A 24,580-nucleotide genomic window follows, 5' to 3' on the forward strand; every position below is an offset into this window, starting at 1 on the left:
ATATTTGGGGTCAGATTTTCCCCTCCTCCATTTGAAATAATTTTCCCTTTCATTTAATATTGGGGCTTAACTTTGAGGGACTGATCATTTGTAGCTCTCACTGATTTCAGCTGAAGTTGTAAATTTTTAACACCTAAATATCTAGCCATGCATCTTCATGTAGCATTTTTGAACAGTCTCAAAATCTGCTTAAGTTGTCAACATTCAGAAGGGATATACAAGTGTAATCCTTTGTGTACAACGAGCTTCAGATATGAGAGTAACCAAGGAATTCTGGTACCATTTTGTAGTGTAAGAAATATTTAATATGCACTGTTGTGATCATTTCAGTGAATGGTGTGGCCTGAGCTGCGCCATACCAGTTACAAATACTCCATTATTTTCTGTGTGGTTTAGTCAATTCTCTAAATGCTGTTCTGTCTGTAAATGTAAGAATGCCTGATAGTAACAATTGCATGCATGAATTCAACAGCCAGTTCAACTCTGTGCAACTAAATAGTAAAACATGTACAATAGCATTGTCTTTACTGGGATATTTTCTGTTTTTAGAACATAGCACAGCAAGGCAGTTTTGCATTAGACAGTCACTTTTTAATAATCCCCTTAAATATCCTCTCATAAAAGTGATGACCAGTGTGCCTTAGTATGTTTATAATGTGTCATAGTGTCTGCTAATTTTTTTTGCCTACAAACCACAAAATTAGATGCCAAAGAGAATAGTGGGTTTATGTAAAAGTGTTTGCCATAGGAAATGGGTATTGGTACACGGAGGATGCAGTCTACAAGTAGAACCTCTGAGGATCATCTTGTTTTCAAGGCAAATTATATCAGCTTCTAGCAAAGGTGTCAAGTTTGCTTCAAGAAGGTTCATGCTTTTTCTGTATTTAAAATTATTGAATGTTTTCATTGGAGGCTCTCCGGCAACCTACTTTTTATCAAGATAGCTTTCCACACAGCAAGCAGAGAACTGAAGGGGGAGGGAATTTCTGTCCACTGCTAGTTATTTACATCCCTAACTAAAATAGCCTGGGAAACCCATGGAAATAAAATCCATTATTTCCTATTAGAGCTTATTTATTTTCACTAGCCACAAAATAGCTGGGCAAAAAATGCACATGCTATAGGTTCCAAAACCATTAACCAAGCATTATAGATGGAAGTGAGAGAAATAAATGCTTATTGAATAAGGTTAAATTTGTTTCTTCAGTATCCACAAAGACTGACAATGAAGAGACGCTACTGAAATGGATTTAAGAAATGCAATTCCAACTCTTGTCTGAGGCAGCTGTTGTTTCCAAGGTCATTGCTATTCTGAAAGATGGCACAACTGGTGTTTTCCAGTAAAAGAGAACCTAGATGTTTATATAATGCTGTTAGTATACAGGGTGCTACATAATGGGTAGGATGAATCAAATAAAGAATAGAGTGCCTTAAAACCCTGCCTACAGGCATGACCAAATTTAGAGCAGATCCCAAGGCATATCATGCTTGGTTGACATATCAGTAAAGTTCAAAAACAGTTTTCATTTTAAGATATTACAAGATCAACGATAAATGTATGCCAATGCTCAAAACTCCATATTATCGTATACACATTAGGGAAGTTCTAGACTCTTTTTTGTTTTTTGCTTATGCCAGTGGTTCTTGACCTATTTACAATTGTAGGTTACATATGTGACCTAAGGATATCATATGAGCTGCAACTCTATATGACTGGGCTGTAGGTAGTCTGTGGGCTGTGGATTGTGAACCACTAGCTTAGAAAGAAAGAAAGAAAGAAAGAAAGAAAGAAAGAAAGAAAGAAAGAAAGAAAGAAAGAAAGAAAGAAAGAAAGAAAGAAAGAAAGAAAGAAAGAAAGAAAGAAAGAAAGAAAGAAAGAAAGAAAGAACTGTGCAGATTTCTTGTTAATTAAATGTCCTTAAATCTTGGCTGGAAATCCTCCAGAAAAGGAAGCTGCTTGCAGTAGGTCAAGCAATTGATCATTTACCATTTTTTAGATGCAGTTTGTCTGCACAGAATTTTGTAGTGAGCCTCCCAGCCTCAGTTGACAGACTAGGACTTGTGCTAAACTCTAAAAATAGGCAGTGTTTTGAAGCTGTGGCATGGGCTGGATCTCAAATGCTGAAGTCTAGGAATTGGGGCAGGGGTAGACAAACCTGCTCATGGAGACCCAGCAACATCCTTGGTGGATCAGGGTGGGTGCTAGTCAGAATTTTGGGGGCGAGGGTGGCTGTTCAAAATATAGCTCCGAAGTTAAGCATGGGCCTGCCCCCAGCACCTCCATGGAACCTGGGCTCATTTTTTTTCTTGACTGCCTCCAAGCGGGCATTCTTGGTGGCATGCAGTGAGTATATCTTTAGTAAAAACACAAATTGTTGCATCTGTGTTTTCCTTTTATTCAGCAGTCAACACTTTTGAGCCAATCAATTTGCATGGGTTTGGGGAGCAGACTCTGGGATGAATGCAGGTGATTATGTAACCCATACACAGAGGCTACGTCTAGACTGGCATGATTTTCTTTTTGCAGAAAAGCATCCGTGCCAATCTAGACGCAGTTTTGCGCAAGAAAGCCCCGATCGCCATTTTCGCCATCGGGGCTTTTTTGCGCAAAATAATTTTCAACTGTCTACACTGGCCCTTTTGCGCAAAAGCATTTCCAGAAAAAGGCTTTTGCCCGAACGGGAACGTCAGAGCATTTGCGCAAGAAGCACTGATTTCGGACAGTAGAACGTCAGTGCTTTTGCGCAAAATCAAGCAGCCAGTGTAGACAGCTGGCAAGTTTTTCCGCAAAAGCAAACGCTTTTGCGGTAAAACTTGCCAGTCTAGATGCAGCCCTAGTGTGGTTACTGAGCAATGCAAGTGGTACCTAGAATACAGCAAAAGTTAAGCTCAAGAGCCTCTACAGCATGGGCTTGGAGCCAGCTGACTTTTATCCCAGAGAGTAGGGGCTCCTATATTCCACTTCAGAGGTCCCAGGTTCAAATCCACCTGGGGGTGGTTACAATAGCATAACTCCCCTCTTCTTGCACTGCTCACATAGCCAGTCATAAATGTGGATGGCTAAGTCAATAATTAAATCCAGGCCCACACAAGTCTCCACATGGTTAACTGATCTTTGATCTCTTCACTCAATCCTACTTGGAGCTGGTGCAGTTGGACTGCATCATTCCATTCTGTGGCCACCACCAGCTGATGGAAAAGTGCGACATGCCATGCGGCAGACCTCTGCCCCTGTTGGAGCTTCCACTGGGAAGCTTCAGCTGAGTGTGTGTGGTGGAGATCATCAACAATTGTGAAAGCCAAGAGAAAGTGTGATGCTGACAGACTGGAACACTTACCTTGTTCCAGCAAGGGGAGGCCCAGTCCAAAGCTTCTCTGTTTAACTGACTGAGCACCAGTCCCAACTTGATCCAATCAGTGGGATAAGTCCAGGGACAGAGCCTCAAGGATAGGCTGATTTAAGAGATTCCCTGAATTTCTGGTGGTTCCCATAGAAATGGTTGAGTAAAGGCACAGTGGCCTCTTGTTCTAGCCTGAGCCTGGAGTGTTGTGCTCCCTGCCTTGTAGCTGAGGTAGCTGTTCCTAGATGGTTTGTTTTCTGCCAGAAGTTACATCACTCAAGAACACAGGATATGATTCTTTGCTTGGAAATGAGCAACCCACGCCTGCAAATGATGTTCCATGGGATTAGCTGGACAATGGAATGACAGCTCCCTCCCTAGAGGGCTCCAGGATGTCTAAGCAAACTGTCATGGCTGGCACACAGGTCATCAGGCCTACTGGGTAGGTTCGGGGCCATGGGTCAGAGGCAGAGTTGGAAGCCAGGAACCAGAATAAGTTCAAAGAGCAAGGTTTGTTTTAGCAGCTGGCTGGAGAGCCTCCCAATTGCACAGACAATTTCCTGGTGTTCCCTCCAGGTTTAAGTAGTGCACATGCAACCAATCAGAGACACAGGAGCACTTCCAATCAGGCCCTTTGTAGATGGCACATCCACAAGGCCCACAGCACACTGGCTATGTCTAGACTACGGGGTTTTTGCGGGATACCAAAGGGTTACATCACTCAACCGCTCTGGTATCCCGCAAAAAGCCTGCTGCGTCCAAGGAACGCACTTGCTCTTCAGCTTTTTTTTTCCATGGAAGAGCAAATGCACTCTTTCAGGGAGCCTCGTATACCTCATTTCATGAGGCATAAGGGCTCCACCAAAAGAGGAGGCTTTTCTGCCATTTGGCCCGTTTAGCTCTTCTGTCTAACCTCTTCTGAAAAAAAGAGAGTGGAAAAAGCTATGCAAAATGCAGAGTGCATTTTGCGTAGTTTTTTCCGCAAAAACCTTGTAGTCTATACCTAGCCGCTGACTGCTACTTTGCCAGAGCTTTTGAGTGGCAGCTTGAATGTAACAATCTCTCTGGGATTAGCAGACCCAGTTTCTAAACATTTGGATCCTCCCTGCCATTATATTAATGGTTGTATTGTGTGTAATACCTGATTTACATGGAAACTAGAATATTCTACAGGTAAGGCCAATAGATCAGCCATTGTGGACACACATCAATTTGCTAGTTATACCCATGTGCTAATTTTCATTCTTTCCTTGAATAGCAGGGATGCAGGTTTGGCGGCTCCTACTCTCTTCCCCCATACCTCAAAATTCAAACTGAGCTGGGCTATTGTTATGCAGCTGACTTTCTTTCCATGTAATTATTCTCAGATTATAAGGAATCCTGTAATCAAATAGAAATAATATGTCCTTGTTCCTAGTGAGAATTTCTCCTAGGTTGTCACTCAGCATAGGTGTAATTAGGGTTTTATTGAATTTTTTACTGTTTTTACATTGTCCCCATTCTGTGGCAGCCAGAACTGCTTCCAGTATTGCAGAGTTGCAGCAGGTTCAGGTTTGGGGGAGGGATGCTGTGTTTCATTTTAGGGCAAGATCTTACTAGAAATGTGCTGAGAAAAAAAGAAGCTGACCTTGCACTGGAAATAGAAACCTATGACCAGACATGCTCGGCTGAAGAGGAATTATGGTCCAACATTTCAGATATCACCCTGGAACTTGTGAGACTTGGCTTTACTTTCCTGTACCATTACAGGCCTCTTGTGTGACCCTGGGTAAGGTTATCTTGTCTCTCTAAGTGTGTCTACATTGCAATTAGCCATCTCTAACTGGCCTGTGTCCACTAACTTCGGCTCAGGCTGCAGAGCTGAAAAAATGCAGTGCAGATGTTCTGACTTGTTCCATGTCGATTAACCAATCTGTAAAACAGCAGTTTTCAAACTTTTTGGGCTCCAGAGCCCTTTACATGTGTAAATTTATGCGGAGCCCCAGCAGTCCAATGATTGTATGTGTTGTACCTATCGATGTTTCCAGTTTGTCAACCTCGTGGAGCCTCTGGAGATGTCTTGCAGAGCCCAAGGGCTCCGCAGCGCACAGTTTGAGAAACACTGCTGTAAAATAATGATAATGCTATTTGTTAACCTAACAGCTGCTGCGAGGATGAATTGTTTTGTTAATATTTTCCCAAGAATCTGAAGAGTTAAACTATTACATAAGTACTGGGATTATATTCATGTATTAGATGACTATGTTTTAAAATATTGGGGTTTTGACAATAGTTTTTAATAGTGATATGACCCTGATTTATATGGTCACTTTCTAGCTTAGGGATAGGGATTTTATATACGGCTCAGAAATGAATTAAAGGTGCACTTTACTTGAATAGACCTAACCAGGGTAATGATCTTTCCAATGCTTAAATCAAGCATTTAGTGGTGGTCTAAACCTATAACCAACAAGAAATCATTGCAGCCTATGAAAATTATCAATCTTCTACCTTTTTTTCTTTGCTAGCACTAATTAATTAGTAACTACACTTTATAGAGATTGTACAAAGACTCTCATTCATTCCACTTCGTGTTTGAAAAGTACATCATTAAATTACCTTATCAGAAGATCAATACTTTTCCCTCCTGGATTCATAAGCTGCTGCTAAACTATTGTTGAGGTTGCAATACGCCTGGGTTTGAGTTAGTGGTATCTACTCATGCTGCAAGACTGGATGGCCCGTTGGTCCAGAAATAGTTCCTAATCCATATAGTTGTCCAATCTCCCGGTGAAGTCTTTACCACCTTCTGCTGCAAATTATGAAATTAATGATAGTAAAAGAAAGCATTATTTTGTTATGATCCACACTCTTAGAATGAATATATGTCATTTTGATATACCCGTTCTCTGTATGAAAAAGTATGTCTTTCAAAGAGCCTATTACAATTTCTCAGCTGTTTAATGTACCAAGCATAATGTAACTTTCTTGTGAAGGGTCCATTAGATGGTAAAATGAAAATAACATGTTTAACAGTTTAGGAGGCAGAGAAGAGATAATATACTTACTGGTTATTTTGTGAAGTTACAGCAAAACTTGACAAACATCTGAGTTGCTGAAAAATATTTTTAGTCACAAAATGAAGATGGTATATAAAATATTTTCTTTTGATCATGCATGCCTAAATACATTTTAACATTCTATTCTAATTACCTTATCTTTAGGTTAAATTTTCCTGTCTACCTGCCAGGATTAGCCATGGGCATATATTGAGCAATTTTCTATCCTCAGTATCTTTTAGGACAGAGCTATCCATTTGTGATTATTAAAGGCCTCCTAACAGATTTCTAAGAATACAAGTATTAACTCATATCTTGGAGATGTTACTGTCATACTGTGAAGGGGTTTACAAACCCCACACTAAGACTGAGGCAGGGCTGAAGCAGAACTGGGCCAGAAGACCTCTGTTTCTCGGCCAGTGCCCCGCATGTTCCTGGGGAAGAGAGCAGGATGAAGAAAGTTTCAGCAGCCCAGGTAGGAACTCTTACCAAAGGGGGCTGGCTATGAGGTGAAAATAAGTCAGTACGCCCTAATGCAGTGCACCGGTCAGACAGTGGCTGGCTGGAGGTGGGGTTCTGGATGCTGCTGGCCACCATACACCAGTAGGCCCAAGTCAGCACCGACAGCTCTGGGGAACGTGGACATAGCACACAGGTAGCACAGTGCCTGCTGTCCTGGGGTAGCCAGTGCCAGGCCACATAGTCCCCACTGCCTCAGCCAGCCCCATAATATCTGGCAGCCAGGGAGCATGGTCCCCACCACTCCAGCCAGACCTCAGCTCCCACACACACACCCTGCCCTGACTTCTGTACTCCCAAACCCATGTCCTGACTCCTACATCCCCCCAACATCTCAGTCTACTGCCCTGGGCTCTCCTACACCCCCCCCCCCCCACAGCTCTCTGCACTGAGCTCCCACATACCCACATACACTCTAATTCCCTGCCCTGAGCCTCCCACACTACATCCCAACCTTACGTTTCTTACAGGTACTATGGTATTACAACCTACCCCCAAAACCTTTACCCTGAATTCTCCCCCCCCCCCCCCACACACACACACCCAGGGGCTTGTGATAGGGCAGTACCTGTCAGAAATTTAAGTTACTTTCACCCCTGGCTGGCTGTGAGTCTCCACTGCTTCCTTTGAGGCTTGGAGAAAAAGATTACAATTAAATAGTAGCCACGCCCCAAACTGAGGAAAGGGGTCGGGTAGGAAGTGGTTCGACCATAGGCTATTCCACACGGACACACTTTTAGGTCTCTGAGCTGGGATCTGGTGGAGCAGGTGGGCCTCAGCCAACCCTCTACTTACTCAAGATTCATTATGGCTAGTGCTGGGATAGGCACGATGGGGAAGGAAGCAGACCCAGTTCAACCCTGTTAAGGAGATCCCATATACATTAAACTAAAAGACTGGAGCAGGCCCTGATCATTAGGCCATCTTACCAAACACACAACCCCATTACAGCTACCTTGGCTGAACTAAAATTCACTTGTTTGCATTCTATCTACAAGGCATCCCCGCTATAAGTCACCCCGGTATACGTCTGTTCCGTACTAAAGTCATTGATGTTTGTAGGAATTGATGTGTTATAAGTCCTCCCATTCCCCACTCTGAAGTCACACAAAAAAACACCCCCAATTTGCGCAAATGCAAGTCAGCCGTGGGGAAAAAAATCCCTGCTTTAAGTTGTTTTGCTGTAAGTCCAAGGTTTTTTTAACGTATCTTGGAATTATAGTGAGGATGGCCTGTACCATCCTTTCAGTCCTGCAAACAATAGCTTCACTTCCTGTTCTGTTATTGGGTTGTGTTGGCAAGAGCTATTAGTGATGTTGCACTTACACCCCAGAAGGCTGCTGATTTAATTGGTCACTGAAGTGGCTCCTAAATGAACAGTACATCATTAGCAAAGCATGTTGAGAGAGTTGTGTGGTCTAGTGAGTTGGCACAGAGCTGGTTCTTCCAAAATGCTAAGTTATTCAAGGAGACAAATCAAGCAGGGAAATATTACATCTAAATGATTATCTGACACAACAAAAAGAGTCCAATAAACTTCCTAAAATGGGGAGCACAGCAGACCTACAAAACGTCACTGACTCCTACGTCACTGACTCCTACGTCACTGACTCTAAGCTGTGCCAATAAAATACAGGCAGCACACCATAGAACAGCTGCACACAAAAGTACTTGTTTTCTGATATTTCCGTTTTGGTGTTCTGTGTTCTCCTAGCATATGTTGAATAGCAGTAATTAGGCTTAGCAACATTCTATTTGTTAACATAATTGTACATGATGAACTGCAGTAATATTTTGTGTGCTTGCAGATTACTTTAGTTGCAATAGCTTTAAATAGAAATTACTTTCAGACATCCTTTTTGATAAGTGTAGTCCCTTCGTTCATGCTGCAGGTGCCTAAAGCCATGGATGATTGTTTGTTCCTGTAATTTTCCTCTGCTGGTTACATTTACCAATTTTTAAATCCTAAGAAACTAATTAAGTGCCTTCATTAGTGTGCATTCTTTCTTTGTTTCCGTGGAGCTGAAATGGAAGCTTCCTCTGTAACTAGTAAGATTAAAGTATGAAATTTGTTCCTAGACCTAGACTGAAGCTGAACTTTGAAGGCTTTTTTATGAAAGATCTTGTCAGGGTCATGAAATAGCCATCAGAAGTGGATTTAGTGGAAGGAACCATAGAACAAAATGGTCACGATGACTATCACAGTACCATTTTGCTAAGGTAATATATATAGGACAAAAGCAAATATTTTCAGTGATTGCACAGTGCATTTCCTCCAGGCTATTTAAAGAATATCTAGTTTTCACATGGTGCTTTTTATCCATAGTTTTCAAAGCACTTTTTCTTCTGGGAATCACGACTCTCTATATAGTTTGCCTATCATCTGACAACTATCTTCAGTTTATTTCAGGCAATGCTTGCATACAGCACCTAACCCATATTGTAGGCAAAAGGACTTAAGGTTATGGTCTTTTCAGGGATTGTGTGGTTGAGCTGTGGGCCCCTGAGCAGGCCAGGTGAGACAAGTCTATTTGTGTCTCAGTGAAAACTGTAGTTGGGACTCTTGAGCAGAGCCATCCCATCCATAGGATGATTCAGGGCAGCCACCCCAGGTCCTTTGCATTGGGGAGCCCTGCAGCAGCCACCCCAGCATACAATGGATGGGGCCCAGGACAGCCAGGGGATTACCGGGAGAGCCTGATGTGGGGTGGCAAGCATGTCCTCCCCGCACTCACCACAGTGGGGACCAGAATGGCTCAGCACCCGTCTCCGTTTCCCCACTCATTTCCTGGCCCATTGCGCTCCCTTTCACCACAGCAGCAGCAAGCTGAGTGACTAGCCGCAGGGTCCTGCACTTCCCAGCAGCTGCAGTGAAACAGAGTGCAATGGGCTGAGAGATGAGCGGTGTATGCAGATGGGTCGCCCCAACTCCCACCACCATGGTGAGTGTGGGAGGGCACCCCCTGCTGCCGCCCCGCACCAGGCTCCCCAGTATTCCCGCAGCTCATGTGGCTTGGCAAAGGGGACTATGGGCAAGAGGTGGAAGGGGGTGGAGCCTGCTCAGGACTTGGGGAAAGGGTGGAGTGGAGACGGATCAGGATCAAGGCCTGCAGTGAGGTGGTTACTCCAGGCCTGCCATGGAGTCTGATCAGCCTCTGAAGTCTCTGCTAGTGAGGAAACAGAGTTAAGCAGGGAGGCTAAGCATATGAGTCAGTTGCCAAGCAAACAGAGTGGGGGAGAAAAGAAGATGAACAAGCTTTGAACACGATGAGAGGGGACATCATAACAGTTTTCAAATATCTAAAAGGGTGTCACAAGGAGGAGGAAGAAAACGTTCTTCCTGGCCTCTGAAGATAGAACAAGAAGCAATGGGCTTAAACTGCAGCAAGGGAAGTTTAGGTTGGACATTAGGAAAAAGTTCCTAACTGTCAGGGTGGTCAAACACTGGAATAAATTGCCTATGAGGGTTGTGGAATCTCCATCTCTAGAGATATTTAAGAGTAGGTTAGATAAATGTCTATCAGGGATGGTCTAGACAAGTGTTTCCCAACCGGGGTTCCACAGACCATCATCAGGGGTTCTGCTAGAAATCGTGGAATAAATAACACTGGGTGGGGCCTGAAGTGTCTGTCACGCCCTTCACCTCCCACCCTGGCACTCAGCTGACTTCTGTGCCACGCAGCCGGGCCACCACGTGGGATCAAGCGGCCATTTGGGTTCCACGAGTGAGAGGCAGGAGGGAGAGGAGAAGAGAAAGAGAGAGTGAGGCAGGAGGAGGAGGAGAAAAGAAAGAGAGTGAGGCAGGAAGGGGAGAATATTTGATATTTGAAAAAAAAAGATAAGAATACAAAAAAAGACAGGGAAAATGTTCCAATTTTTTTCTTACAATTTAAGCTGACATATAAACAACTCTTTACAAATAAATTTTCTTGAAAACATTTAGCAGTAACTGAATTGCACTCCCCGCTGTCAACTTTTTCTGGACAAGCAAAAGTTTTCATAGGTAGGGGTTCCTCAGGATATGAAAAATTATTTTAGGGGTTCCTCCATGGGAAAAAGGTTGGGAATCACTGGTCTAGACAGTACTGGGTCCTGCCATGAGGGCAGGGGACTGGACTCGATGACCTCTCGAGGTTCCTTCCAATCCTAGTATTCTATGAAAAGAACCAGAGGAAATTGACACAGATAATGTCTCCAATCAGTATTAGGTTGTCAACATGGAAACCACAGAAAACATCTTCGAAGGCCAGTTGGTGGAATATAACGATGATCTGTATGGGGTATAGGTGAAGGTGACTACTCAGGCCAACCCGCAGTACTATCAGGTGTGCTCATCAAGAGCTTTCCATCCAACCAAAGAAGACCAATTCTGTGTTATAAAAGAAAGCAAAGAAAAACACTGTGCAAGGGTCAGGCAGACAGAAGGACAATGTGCTGACTTCCCAGATCCTGACATGAGGTAAAACTGATCTATTTGATAGGTTTCTGATATCAACAGACAAAGCTCTATTGGCAGGGAGCATTTTAACACTAATGGCCCAGCTTCATATGCGACTTCACCGATTCTAGGGAACTCAGAAAGGTGCTGCACGAGAGGAATATCCAAATGGTCTCTGAGATGCTTTGTTCATGGGACAGGAAGTAAGACAGGAGGCAGAAGATTCTGAAAGTGAACCACATGTCAGATGAGTGGTGTAAGGTAGAGGGTTTGGGTTTTCTGGAACATTGAGCCATTTTTTATGGGGAAGGCAAGCATTTAGTAAAAGAACCAACCGCCTAGGAAACAGGTTGCCTAAACCAGTCAACAGGGGGTTAAACTAACAACAACGGGGGAGAATGGAATGGGGATACAAACAAGCATGCATTTCACATACAATTAACTTGTCAAAAAACAAATTAATCAAAGGACCAAGGGTTGTGAACAGAATAAATTCTTAATTGTATACACGAGGGCCCTGAATAATAAAAAAAAGGAATTGGAATTGCTTGTTATGAACATAAATCCAATGTAGTTAGTATTGCCCTGGTGAGAAGATATACATGATTGGAATGTTAAAATCACGGATTATATCCTATTTAGGAAGGATTGACTAGGCCCATGGACCCCAACATGGTGCCCGCGGGCGCCATGGCGCCCGCAGGGGCATTTCCATGCGCCCGCCAGGTGCTCGGGGCTGGCCTGGCCCCGGGCACATGGCGCAGCGCTTGCAGGGAGCGTCGGCCCCGGGCGCGCGGCGCTTGCGGGGGGAGGGAAGCGCCGGCCCCGGCCCTGGCCCCGGGCGTGCGGCGCTTGCAGGGGGAGCGCCGGCCCCAGGCGTGCGGCACTTGCGGCGGCCCCAGGTGCGTGGCTATGGGGGGGCCCCGGCCCCGGGCATGCGGCTATGGGGGGGGCCGCCCCCGGGCATGCGGCTATGGGGGGGGCGCCCCCGGGCGCGCAAGTGTCCCCGCCCCCTGGCGCCCGGCGGGCGAACGGCCACGCCCCCTGGCGCCCGACAACCTCAAAAGGTTGGGGACCACTGGACTAGGCAAAGGGGTTGGGGTGTGGCACTGTCAAAAATGGCACTACTTGTTTTCAAGTAACTGACAACTCATCGGTTAATAATAGAGGGGCTGACAAAATTGCTGGGCCCTTGGGTAATGTCGGGGGGAGGGGGGAAGAGGCTCTGCTCCCGGAAGGGATGTAGCCTTGGGCAGAAAGGGCAGGGCTGGAGCAGCCAGCCCCTCTGCACCACCCTGACTGTGCAACACCCCTTGCACCAGTGAGCCCTTAGCATCACCTGGACTGTGCCACCCTGGGCTCCAGCCATGATTTAAAAGGTCCAGAGCTCCTGGCTGCCAATACTGCAATAGCAGTGACTGGGAGCCCTGGGCCCTTTTGAATCACCACCCCTGGGGCAGACACCTCCTTTGTCCCCCCACGTCAGTGGGCCTTAAGACCTTGAATGTTTATGGATTAATGTTCTAAGAGAGAAAACACAAGACAGGGAACTAGCTAGTGTTTGCTGTGACCATCAAATCACACAAGAACAAGATAAAAGGCTCCTCGAGCACCTAGCTATAGTGTATAGAGGGTGAAATAGCTGCATTCTCCTGGAGAACTTCATTCTGAATGACGTGCGGGGGAAGCAGGAATGTGATTTATCTTGACTTTAGTATGGGTTTTTGATACATTTTCATAAACCAACTAGAGGAATGTGGTCTAGATAAAATTACTACAAGGTAACTGCCTAACTGGTTTCAAAGAGTACTTATCAACGATTTGCTGTCAAATTGGGAGGGTGCATTAAGTGAGATCAGTCCTGGGTCTAGTACTAGTCAATATTTTCATTAATGGTGTGGATGAGAATAAACTTATAAAGTTTGCAGATGACTCCAACTTGGGAGGAGCTGCAAGCATGTTGGAGTACAGGACTAGAATTCAAAATTACTTTGACAAATTGGAGAATTAGCTGAAATTCAATATGATGAAATTCAGTGAAGAAAAGTGCAAAGTACTACAATTAGTGCAGTGGTCCCTTCTGACCTTAGAATTTCTGTGTGTTTCAATCACTCAGATCTGTTTTGCTAAAATCCCAGATGGTCTTTTAGTTGCATATATCCTTAGAATTGCTCCTTGACAGAGAAAGAATGTACTACTTAATGCATTCCTATGCACCCATGAGATACTGCTTTTTGCTTCTCTACTCCTGATAATCTAAACCCATCAAAGCATTTTAATTTTAATCCACTCAGGTGGAAAAATTAAAGGAGATATTGCAGATCAGCCTCTGAGCCTTAATCAGTTTCAAACAATAAGAATGCTGACAGATACCTGGTCTGCACACACAAAATCAGATGTAAAGGTGCACTGAGCTGCTTACAGACTTGCAGTTTTTGCTCAGCAGGATCTCCCAAGTGATATGACAGAGGTGGAGGAAGGGGAAGATAAGCAAAGAGACTCACTTTCCTACCACATTGGACAGAATCCTTTTTTTCCCCCCTGCACTTTAGTGGAACACTGGACATTTTTCTTGATTAAAAAGTAATAGGTGTTGATTTTTACATGTTAGATATATAATAGTATTTTCCTTCGTGCCATTTGCTTTCCTTGCTCTCATTCAACTGATGAATATGGAAACAGGTCTAGGAATCTTAATTATTTTAAAACGCCATAATTATGAACAGCTGTAGTGATGCTTCTTTTGTGTTTAGATTCAAAACAAATCATAGGTCACAGTCCTTGCCATGTTAGTTGTAATAGCTGACTCGGTGGTACAGGCAGTCCCCGGGTTACGTACAAGATAGGGACTGTAGGTTTGTTCTTAAGTTGAATCTCTATGTAAGTCGGAACTGGCGTCCAGATTCAGCCGCTGCTGAAACTGACCTGCGGCTGACTACAGGAAGCCCGAGGCAGAGTTGCTCTGCCCCGGGCTTCCTGGAATCAGCCACTGATCAGTTTCAACAGCGGCTGAATCTGGATGCCAGTTCCGACTTACATTCAGATTCAACTTAAGAACCCCAGGTGTCCCCAAGTCAGCTGCTGCTGAAACTGATCAGCGGCTGATTCCAGGAAGCCCGGGGCAGACCAACTCTGACTCGGCTTCCTGTAATCAGCCGCTGGTCAGTTTCAGCAGCGGCTGACTTGGGGACACCTGGGGCAGAGCAGCTGGGGTGCTGCTGGGTTGCTCCAGTAGCGCCGCTCCTCGGCGCTACTGGACCAACCCAGCAGCACCCAAGCTGCTCTGCCCCAGGCGTCCTGATTCAGCCGCTGCTGAAACTGACCAGCAGCGGCTGAATCAGGACGCCTGGGGCAGAGCAGCTGGGGTGCTGCCGGGTTGGTCCAGTAGCGCGGAGAGCGGCGCTGCGGGACCAACCGGCAGCGCCCCAGCTGCTCTACCACAGGCATCCTGAGAAAAGCCTGGTCTGCTGCGGGGAGGGCGCACTAGCGCCGGCGGCGGGAAAAGCATCCATGCCAATCTAGACACTCTTTTCCGAAAATGCTTTTAATGGAAAACTTTTCTGTTAAAAGCATTTCCGGAAAATCATGCCAGTCTAGACGTAGCCATCCAGTACAGCCCTCTTTCCAGTTCAGCTGAAAATTAAGGCTTTCTGCGACTCTCATTTGCAGGGACTGGTCAGAAATGTAGGCCTTACCATAACAAATGCTAGGAAATAAACTGTATTAAGAAGTCCATTTTTCTTAGTGAGATGAGGGAGACCTAAATGCTGTAGAATGAGCTGCTATTGGGTCTCTCCACCCCCTTTTGAAGAGCCTGGGAAGAGGAGAGGTCTATACTAGGAACAGCCATAGAGCTAAGGAAAATATCTAGGGTTGCCAACTTTCTATGAATACCCTCGCCATGCCCTCTGCCCCGCCTCTTCCCCCAAAGCCCTGCTCGCTCCTCTCCCCTTCCATCGCTCACTCTCTACACCTTCACCAGTGTTTCCTCTCATTTTCTTCACCCATGTGCAGAATGACACATCACCTCCATATTGGTGCACATAACAAAATTCATGTGGTAAGGTGGGACCGAGTGGTTTGGGTGCAGGTTGACCTGGAACTGTGACAGGGGGAGAGGACTCCCCCAGCTCTTTCTCCCTTCAGCAGCACCTGGGCTGGGTGGAGGAGAAGTGCTTTTCCAACTGCCATGGCTGGGCTGGATTGGGGTGCTTCTCCACTGGCTACGACAGGTCCATAGCTGGGCTTAGCTGGGTCAGGGGAGGGGTGCTTCTTCTCTGGTCATGGTAGATCAATGGCTGGGCTTGGGCAGGGGGAAGGGTGTTTCCCCCTTTCCCCCACTGTGGCAGGTTTGTGGCTGGGCTGGGTGGAGACTGAAGACGGGGCACCTCTGCTCTGGTTATGGCAGGTCCATGGCTGACCTGGATTGGGGCTGGAGGAAAAGGAATCTCTTCCTCTGGCCATACAGCTTAAAGAGAACTTAGCCTCCCACTCAATCCTCCTCCTCCTGGGTCTCACCTGCTGCCTGCAGAGCCAGGCTGGGAGAAACTGGCAAGGAGCTTGTCCACCTTTGCAGTCAGAGCACAGTGGGGCAGAGGTGGTTTGGTTCTTGGAGCAAGGGTCTGGGGGAGAGGGGATGGTCCCTATAGCTGGGGACTCAGACAGGGAGGGATTGGTTCCTGTAGCAAGGGGCTAAGGTAATTAGGGCATAGCTGGAGCTGGTCTCCACAGCAAGGGGCTGGGACAGAGAGGGGGCCAGTTCCCATAACAAGGGGCCTGGGCAGTCAGGGCATGATGAGGCAAAAGATGGGGCACACAGGATCCCCTCTTGCACAGTTTCAGGTTTCAGCAGCTGAGAAGAGAGTGGCTGCTCCATATGGCTCTGGCCTCCCACCTCCAAATAGCAGAGGGCGACTACTCAGGCCAACTGAACTTTTAGCATCTGGTCAGCTATTCCCTTTAGCAACAGGTTCCCTTTTAAACCAGCTGTTCTGGTTGAACACTGGATACCAGCAGCCCTAAAAATGCATCCTCAGAAAAGGTTGGTATTTTGACCACTAATTCAAAGAAAGCCAAGCCCTCAACGTGAAATTAAAGGACTATCCCAGAAACATGAATAATTTGAAGACAGATGAGACAGCCACAATTGTTTATGGCCCTGCAGCTGAAGCACATGGACTATCTTTTTGTCTCTGAGGGACCACCCAGGTGTTTGCTGTGATACCCTAATAGGGGAAGAAGGTTGATAACCCTTAACATCAATAGGACCTTAAAAGTCAGTAAGTTTATCATTAATGCTTTACAGCTGTCTGAAACTATTATTCTTGACTGAAACATTATAGCTGATTTAATCTGTCAAGTCATCTTAGAAATATTTCTCATGTTGCATATTTTACTTTAGAAATAATTACTGCAGAACAGCAGTAAGACCAGACAGGATATGTATAATCTATTAATAGCACACCTTGTTGGTTAAGAGCATTTGGCCTCCTGCCTTGGGCATACCAACTACAAAGCCTGTGATTAGATCACAGTGCACAGCCCATCACACATTGAAGCTTAAGGGCCTGGGGCTGACAGCAAAGCTCCCTACCGTCTGCCCAACTGTTGTTTGCAGAAGACACATCTTTTAAAATGTATTTGTCATTGAAAATATTTCCTCTCTCCCTCCCCCATTTTATTGCCCAAGATGGCCAATGACTTACAAAGAACAGATTAGAGTTAATCAAATGTATCTTTTTATTTATTGTATCTGGGAAAGGAGTAATAGTGTGAGGAGGTAGGGTGCTAGTACAGGAATTGGTAAACCTGGTTCTGTTTGTTGCTTCACTGCAGCTTTCTTTTGACTTCAGGCAAGTCTCTCTGTACCTCTGTTCCCCATCTGCAAAATGGGGACAATAGTACTTCTCTGTGTCCCAGGGGCTTTGAAAGGATAAATGCACTAAGGGTACATCTATACTGCAGTGCTATTTTGGGATACCTCTGGTACCCGAAGAGCTAACCCGCATCTTTCGAACGCATCCACTATTGTGAAATATAGAGGATGCACTATTTCAGCCTCCCTGTAAACCTTGTTGCGTGAGGGATAAGGGATGTCTTGAAATAGTGTTTTATTTCAAAATGTGGTGCTATGTAGATGTGCCAAATTTCGAAATAGCCTATTTCAAAAAATAATCGAAATAAGATATCAATTTGCATAGCGCAAATTGTGTGTCTTATTTTGAGCTAAGGGTGCAGTGTAGATGAACCCTAAGAGATTATCAGGTGATCAGACACTATCATGGGTGGGGCCATATAAGTACTTTAGATAGTACTGTACATACATAGATGGGAACAGAGTACTGTACTATATAATGAAATGTTTGCTGCTCCTTGTTAACTATTGGCAATGGTAAATGTATTTTAAGAACCTGAACCCAGATCCTCAAGGGTATTTAGGTCCCATGTTAAGTACCTAAATCTTGAAAGTAGGAATAAGAGATCCTCCGGAAAAGGGCTTATTTCTGGAGAATCAAGTCTAGACTGGTGCTTCTCTCCGGCTTATCCCCAAGTCGGAAAAAAGCGGCAGCCATGTAAATGAAAATGCCGTGGGGGATATTTAAATCCCCCGCGGATTTTGCTATTCCGATGTGTCTAATCTGCATTCCTTTTCCGGAAAAGGGGTGCAGTGTAGACACAGCCCTCAAGTGTCCATCCTACCAAGCCCATTATTTCAAAATAGCAGATTGGTTATCTTGAAATAACTATTCCTGCTTTCCTCAAGCAATAACACTTATTTCAAAATTGTTATTTCAGGAGTTGTTATTTCAAAAGAAGTTATTTTGAAATAATTTCCTAGTGTAGACATGCCCTCTGAGGGTATGTCTACACTACCCCGCTAGTCCGAACTAGCGGGGGAAATGTAGTCATCCGCAGTTGCAAATGAAGCCCGGGATTTGAATTTCCCGGGCTTCATTTGCATGAAGCCGGCCGGCGTCATTTTTAAATGCCGGCTAGTTCGGACCCCGTGCCGCGTGGCTACACGCGGCATAGACTAGCTAGTTCAGATTAGGCTTCTAATCCGAACTAGCTGTATGCCTCGTGGAATGAGGTGTACAGCTAGTTCGGATTAGAAGCCTAATCCGAACTAGCTAGTCCATGCTGCGTGTAGTCGCGCGGCACGGGGTCCGAACTAGCCGGCATTTAAAAATGGCGCCGGCCGGCTTCATGCAAATGAAGCCCGGGAAATTCAAATCCCGGGTTTCATTTGCAACTGCAGATGACTACATTACCCCCGCTAGTTCGAACTAGCGGGGTAGTGTAGACATACCCTGATACTGCTCGCCTATGACTGACAGCTTGGCTCACACAGCTCTGCTCAGTATGCCTGTACTATAATCAGTTTTGTGGTCTTTGAAAGTGTGGAATGAGAGGGACTGCTGCCCTGGGAAGTAGTTTGCAATGCAAATTGCATAATTTTTGCTGCTGCTAGACTAGAGAGTGGGATATGCCATACTGAGTGTTCAGGTCCTTGTCCCCTCTCCCTCGCAGCAATCCCTTGTGGGGACCCAGGAGGAAAGAGGGGTGGCCATCTGATGAAGCAGACATGGCACTTGCATTGTCATACCTCGTGCTGTGAAGAAAATCATTCACATTTGGGGGCGGGGGAGGGGGGAACAGCAGCCTCCACAGACACAGGGCACGGTGAGGTGAGGGGAAATTCCACATACCCAGAAGTGAAGCCGTCTCAAGCAGAAGGAGCGGGGCTGGGGCAGCCAGCCATCTGCACTGCTCAGAGCCACTTGGAGCACACCACATGGCACTCCAGCAGTGATTTAAAGGACCCAGGGCTCCAGCCACCACTGCTGCTGTCAGAGCAATGGTAACAGTCGGGAGCCCTGGTTCCTTTGAATCACCGGTCCCTGGGGCAACTGCCCCTTCATCGGTGGGCCTGGTCCCATTTGTCCTCGCTCTACTGTTCATTTAGACAGATGATCTTCTCAGGGGTTTGCATAATTAATATCACCCTCGCAGAACAACAGTTTTGCACAGTGTGCCCCTTTTTTTGAGAAAAAAACTGAAGTTGTAGATGTATCCTTTTGAACATTGCAGGGTCAACCTTATCAGGGACTGAGCACAAAGGATTTCCAGATTACTTTGAAACCATCTATGTATCTTGCAGCTGCAGAGAATAAAATTACCTTTTTGTAGGGAGGACTCTCATTATTAATCACTAAGGAGCATTAGTTAAGTAAGAAAAATATGTTCTGTTTATTAAATTAATCCTGAGGTGTGGAGACTTCTATTGAGGTTAGGAGAGAGAGCATTTTTGACATTGTTTGCTTCCTCTGTTTTCCAAATTGTATAGTGCAATTTAATTTCTCTTGCACACTGACATTTTATCATCAGTTTTAAATAACCCTCCAACATGTGAAAATCAGAGTACATTGGCATGCAATACTGCCTAATAACAATTTTTGTCAGAAAGATTGTAGGCAAAACTGCTTCTCTTTAATATTTAAAAATTCCAATACTTTACATCATCCTCCCTCAAAGCATATCCTGGGGTTTCTGATTAAGCTAAGTAGCATTTTTAATCACTTTTCATTTATTAATGTTAACATATTTACATTGGATTTTAGAAACATGATACTACCATATGCTCAGAGTTTCCCTCTAACTAACTGCACTGAAAGTGTGACAGTGTCTGTATAGCACAACCACCAACGTACTTTCTGTCCTCTCCCTCAATTCAGTCCTGGTATTTTTGGGAAGTACAATTTGAAAAAAGAAGGAAATTATGAGGATTTCATGTATTTTTAGAGTTCTTACCACTATTCAGGCTCTCCATTTTATCCTCTGTAATCTTCTTTTTGTGGCATGACTCAGTCATAACTAGGGTCCTGGGTACTCTAAAGCAAGAATGAAGAGGCCAAACTTCAGAATGTGGTGAAGGCTTAAAAAAGGTACATAGTGGTCTATGTTCAATATAAGATAACATGTTTTTTTTAAATATATATAGCAATCAAAATAAGAATTATATGGCTTTGACATGACAAAGTAACTGTCCACTGGCTTATAATCTCTACTGGTCGGCAGGACAGTTGAAGGCATCTAGGGTTTATCAAACAAAAGTTAACTACACAGAACATTTAGAAATATACAGAACCTCTAGCACAAGCATATATTTTCTTCTTAACCCATATTGTTCCCTTTGATTCTGCTTCCACTGAAATCCATTGGCTTCATGCTCCACTGGCAGAGCCAATTGTAACAGAATGTATAGAGACTGAATACGTACGAAATATACAAACTTCAGAACGTTCATTTTCGAAATAGTAATCTCACATGGAAATTTCATTTAATCTTCTTAAAAAGGTTAATCAGATTGGTATTTCTGACTGTGAGACTATCGTCATGAATTATGACTATACAGATTTTATTTATATGAAGTAACATAAAAATACAGTATATATATATATATAGGAGCTAATCACTGTTATAAAGCATTAATTAAAAGCCCAAAAACTAATAAAAGCAACATGATTATTTTTCAGTATCACCATCTTTTCTGTAGAAGGATGATGGAAAACTGGCACAACTACAGTTCCCCAGAGCAAGTAAATTTTTTGATGTGCAAGTAAGATATCAGATTTTTATCATCATAACAAACAGGTCAAGTAGGCTTTTGTGCCTCAACTTGTAAATTTTCATTCCATCTTTGCACAGCTGAATATTTTATGTCATGGAATAATGCTGGAGATAATTAACTAATTTTCAGAAATGTAGTTAGAAAAATATCCTATCTCACCCACGACTTTTGTGACATCCATTCTGACATGATATAAAGCCCCCTGAAGTCCACACAATTATTCCAGTTGATTTCAACACCCTTCAGATAATGTTCATAATGACTAAATGCAGTTCTCCTTTAAGAGTGGTATCTGTTTTGTGTAATGACCAATTCGAGGGGGGGGGGGGGGGTCTAAGGCTACTATATGGTAAAATAAAGTTCCTTAACAGTGAAGTCAATGCAATCATTTTGTCCTGCATCACATCTGACAAAACTGGAGAAAACAGTGAATTACAGAGATCCATAGAGAAGAAAATAGCAGTGCAAATATATCAAATAGCAACACAGTGTCATATAGAAGAAGGAAAAAGTTCATGACTCCTGCTTATCCCAATGGTGACGTTGGATAGATGGAAATCCTCTATTTCCCCTCTCCCCCACGCACACACTTCTGTTTCAGTCTCTTGACTCCTAAAGGAATTTTAAATTGGCAGTGCCTCCACCCAGCTGGCCCGGGTATACAGTCAATGGTGTGCCTTGGGATCCTCCGGGGAACCAACCTGTTCTAAGAATAATAGTAATAATCTGTTTCAGAGGGGGCAGCCGTGTTAATCTATTTCAGCAAAAGCAACAAGGAGTCCAGTGGCATTTTAAAGACTAACACATTTATGAAGGTGTTAGAGCATAAGCTTTCATGAGTTACACCTGACTTCCTTAGATGCTGATAAGAAAAGAAAACAAAAGTGAAAGGCTACAGAGATGGGAGTGTGACGTCAGTGTTAATTAAAATCAGAGAGGATGTAGCTCATCTCCAACAGTGATGAGAAGGTGAGAATACCTGAAGGGGAAATTACCTATTGTAATGTGAGAATCACTCCATGCGTCTATTTAAACCAGTGGTCCCCAATGCAGTGCCCGTAGGTGCCATGGCACCCGCCGGGGCATTTATGTGCGCCCACCTATCACCACCCCCAGGAGCATGGTGCATGCGCGGCCCCAGCCTCCAGGCGCGTGGCACATGTGCAGCCCCGCGCGACGCCCACCACCCAAAAAGGTTGGGGACCACTGATTTAAACCTTGTTTCACTATGTCAAATTTGCATATGTTTCAGATGGGATGCGGATGTTGCTCTCTCACTGGCAGGAGACAGTTGTGATTTTATTTATTTTGTTTATTTTAACAAGCACATCACATGCAGCTGTTGTGAAATTAATGCAGTGAATTATTGCTTCTAAAGACAGCTAACTGGTCATTCCTAAAGCGTTCTTAAGTAAGTTTATCACTTCAGTGCAGCTAAGGTTTTGCTAAGGCTTTTCTGCTATTTATCAGTACATAGATACAGGCAGTCCCCGGGTTACGTACAAGATAGGGACTGTAGGTTTGTTCTTAAGTTGAATCTGTATGTAAGTCGGCAGCGGCTGAATCAGGACTCCTGGGGCAGAGCAGCTGGGGTGCTGCCGGGTTGGTCTAGTAGCGCCAAGGAGCGGTGCTGCGGGACCAACCGGCAGCGCCCCACCTGCTCTACCACAGGCCCCGGGCTTTGCTCCACGTCTCCCTGGTCTGCTGGTGGGGGGGCACTAGCTGCGTCCCCCCCCCAGCAGACCAGGGAGATGCGGAGCAAAGCTGCGGAGGACCCAGGCCGGACCGCGGCGCTTCCAGATCAGCGCCGCGGGTCCGGCCCGGGTCCTCCGCCGCTTTGCTCAGCGTCTCCCTGGTCTGCTGGCTCCCCCAGCAGACCAGGGAGATGGGGAGCAGCTTTTCTCGCCCCGGAGGAGGTGGGCGGCGGGACCAGGCGTCCCGCCGCTCCAGTCCTCCGGGGCGAGAAAATCCCCGTTCGTAACTGCGGATCCGACATAAGTCGGATCCGCGTAACTCGGGGACTGCCTGTATACAATATGTATCCACTTAGTGCCAATGTTGTATGCACTAAGGCATACATACACTATAGCAACAAAAGGAAAATAATTCTGATTGTGTTTTGTGTCCCTCTAAGGTCAATGATACTTGTCAATTTACGAGACATGGAACCTTCCCTTTCTGTGGCCTGTGTCAAGCTTTGTAATGTCGTATTGACTGGATGGCTTAGGAGTTGGGAATGACTTTGCAAAGATTTTCAGATAATAAAGAAGTCTATAAACAAATAGGTCATGGGGTCAGTTTCCTCCCAGTTGGTAGTGTATGAATGTCATGAGCTTGTGAGGGTACCTTCTAAAATCTTCAGCTGGTATTAACTGTCATCTCCATGAGTTTCAGTGGCAGTTTCAGTGGCAGGAAGGACTGCTTGGCGGAGATGGAGTTCACCTTTCCAGGAGCGGGAAGGCCTTGTTTGGACACAGACTGGCTAACCTTGTGAGGAGGGCTTTAAACTAGGTTTGTCGGGGGCAGGTGAGCAAAGCCCACAGGTAAGTGCTGCATGTGCGGGACTGGGAGATGGGTTGGAAATGGGGGGGACTACGGCCTATAATGGCAAGGAGAAAGGAGGGTCAGGGCACAACAGGGAGGCAAGATCAAATCAGTATCTTAAATGCCTATATACAAATGCGAGAAGTATGGGTAATAAGCAGGAAGAACTGGAATTGATAACCAATAAATACAACTATGATATCATTGGTATTACAGAAACCTGGTGGGATGGGACGCATGATTGGAATGTTGGTATTGAAGGGTACGGCTTGCTCAGGAAGGACAGACAGGGAAAAAAGGGAGGAGGGGTTGCCTTGTATATAAAAAATGTACACACTTGGACTGAAGTGGAGATGAATGTAGGAGATAGCTGTGTAGAGAGTCTCTGGGTTAAGCTAAAAGGGGTAAAAAACGAGGGTGATATCATGCTAGGAGTCTATTACAGGCCACCTAGCCAGGTGGAAGAGGTGGATGAGGCCTTTTTTAAACAATTAACAAAACTATCCAAAGCCCAAGATTTGGTGGTGATGGGGGACTTCAACTATCCAGACATATGTTGGGAAACTAACACAGCGAGGCACAGGCTATCCAATAAGTTTCTGGACTGCATTGGAGACAACTTTCTGTTTCAGAAGGTTGAAAAAGCTACCAGAGGAGAAGCTGTTCTGGATTTGGTTTTAACAAATAGGGAGGAACTAGTTGAGAACTTGAAAGTGGAAGACAGTATAGGGGACAGTGATCACGAAATAATAGAGTTCATGATCTTAAGGAAAGGTAGAAGGGAGACCAGCACAATTGAGGTAATGGATTTCAGGAAGGCAGATTTTGATAAGCTCAGAGAACTTGTAGGTAAGGTCCCATGGGAAGCAAGACTGAAGGGAAAAACAACTGAGGAGAGTTGGAAGTATTTCAAAGGGACGTTGTTAAGGGCCCAAAAGCAAACAATTCCGCTGTGTAGGAAAGATAGAAAATATGGCAAAAGACCAGCTTGGCTTAACAAGGAGATCTTGCACGATCTCAAAATAAAAAAGGAGTCGTATAAAAAATGGAAACTAGGACAACTAACAAA

General features: G+C 44.9%; 1 long non-coding RNA gene across 1 annotated transcript; it reads right to left on the reverse strand.

Moving 5' to 3' along the window:
• Positions 1–5,958: 5,958 nt before the first annotated feature.
• On the reverse strand, positions 5,959–20,227 carry LOC106732506 (uncharacterized). The gene is made up of 3 exons (XR_012904440.2): positions 20,148–20,227; positions 6,389–6,435; positions 5,959–6,132 (listed from the first exon to the last, which is right to left on the reverse strand). It is a non-coding gene; the product is annotated as an uncharacterized LOC106732506 (long non-coding RNA).
• Between the last annotated feature and the right edge of the window lie 4,353 nt (positions 20,228–24,580).

The sequence above is a fragment of the Pelodiscus sinensis genome, chromosome 1, assembly GCF_052426305.1.
Source record: "Pelodiscus sinensis isolate ZL-2025 chromosome 1, ASM5242630v1, whole genome shotgun sequence".
Classification (NCBI taxonomy): domain Eukaryota; kingdom Metazoa; phylum Chordata; order Testudines; family Trionychidae; genus Pelodiscus; species Pelodiscus sinensis.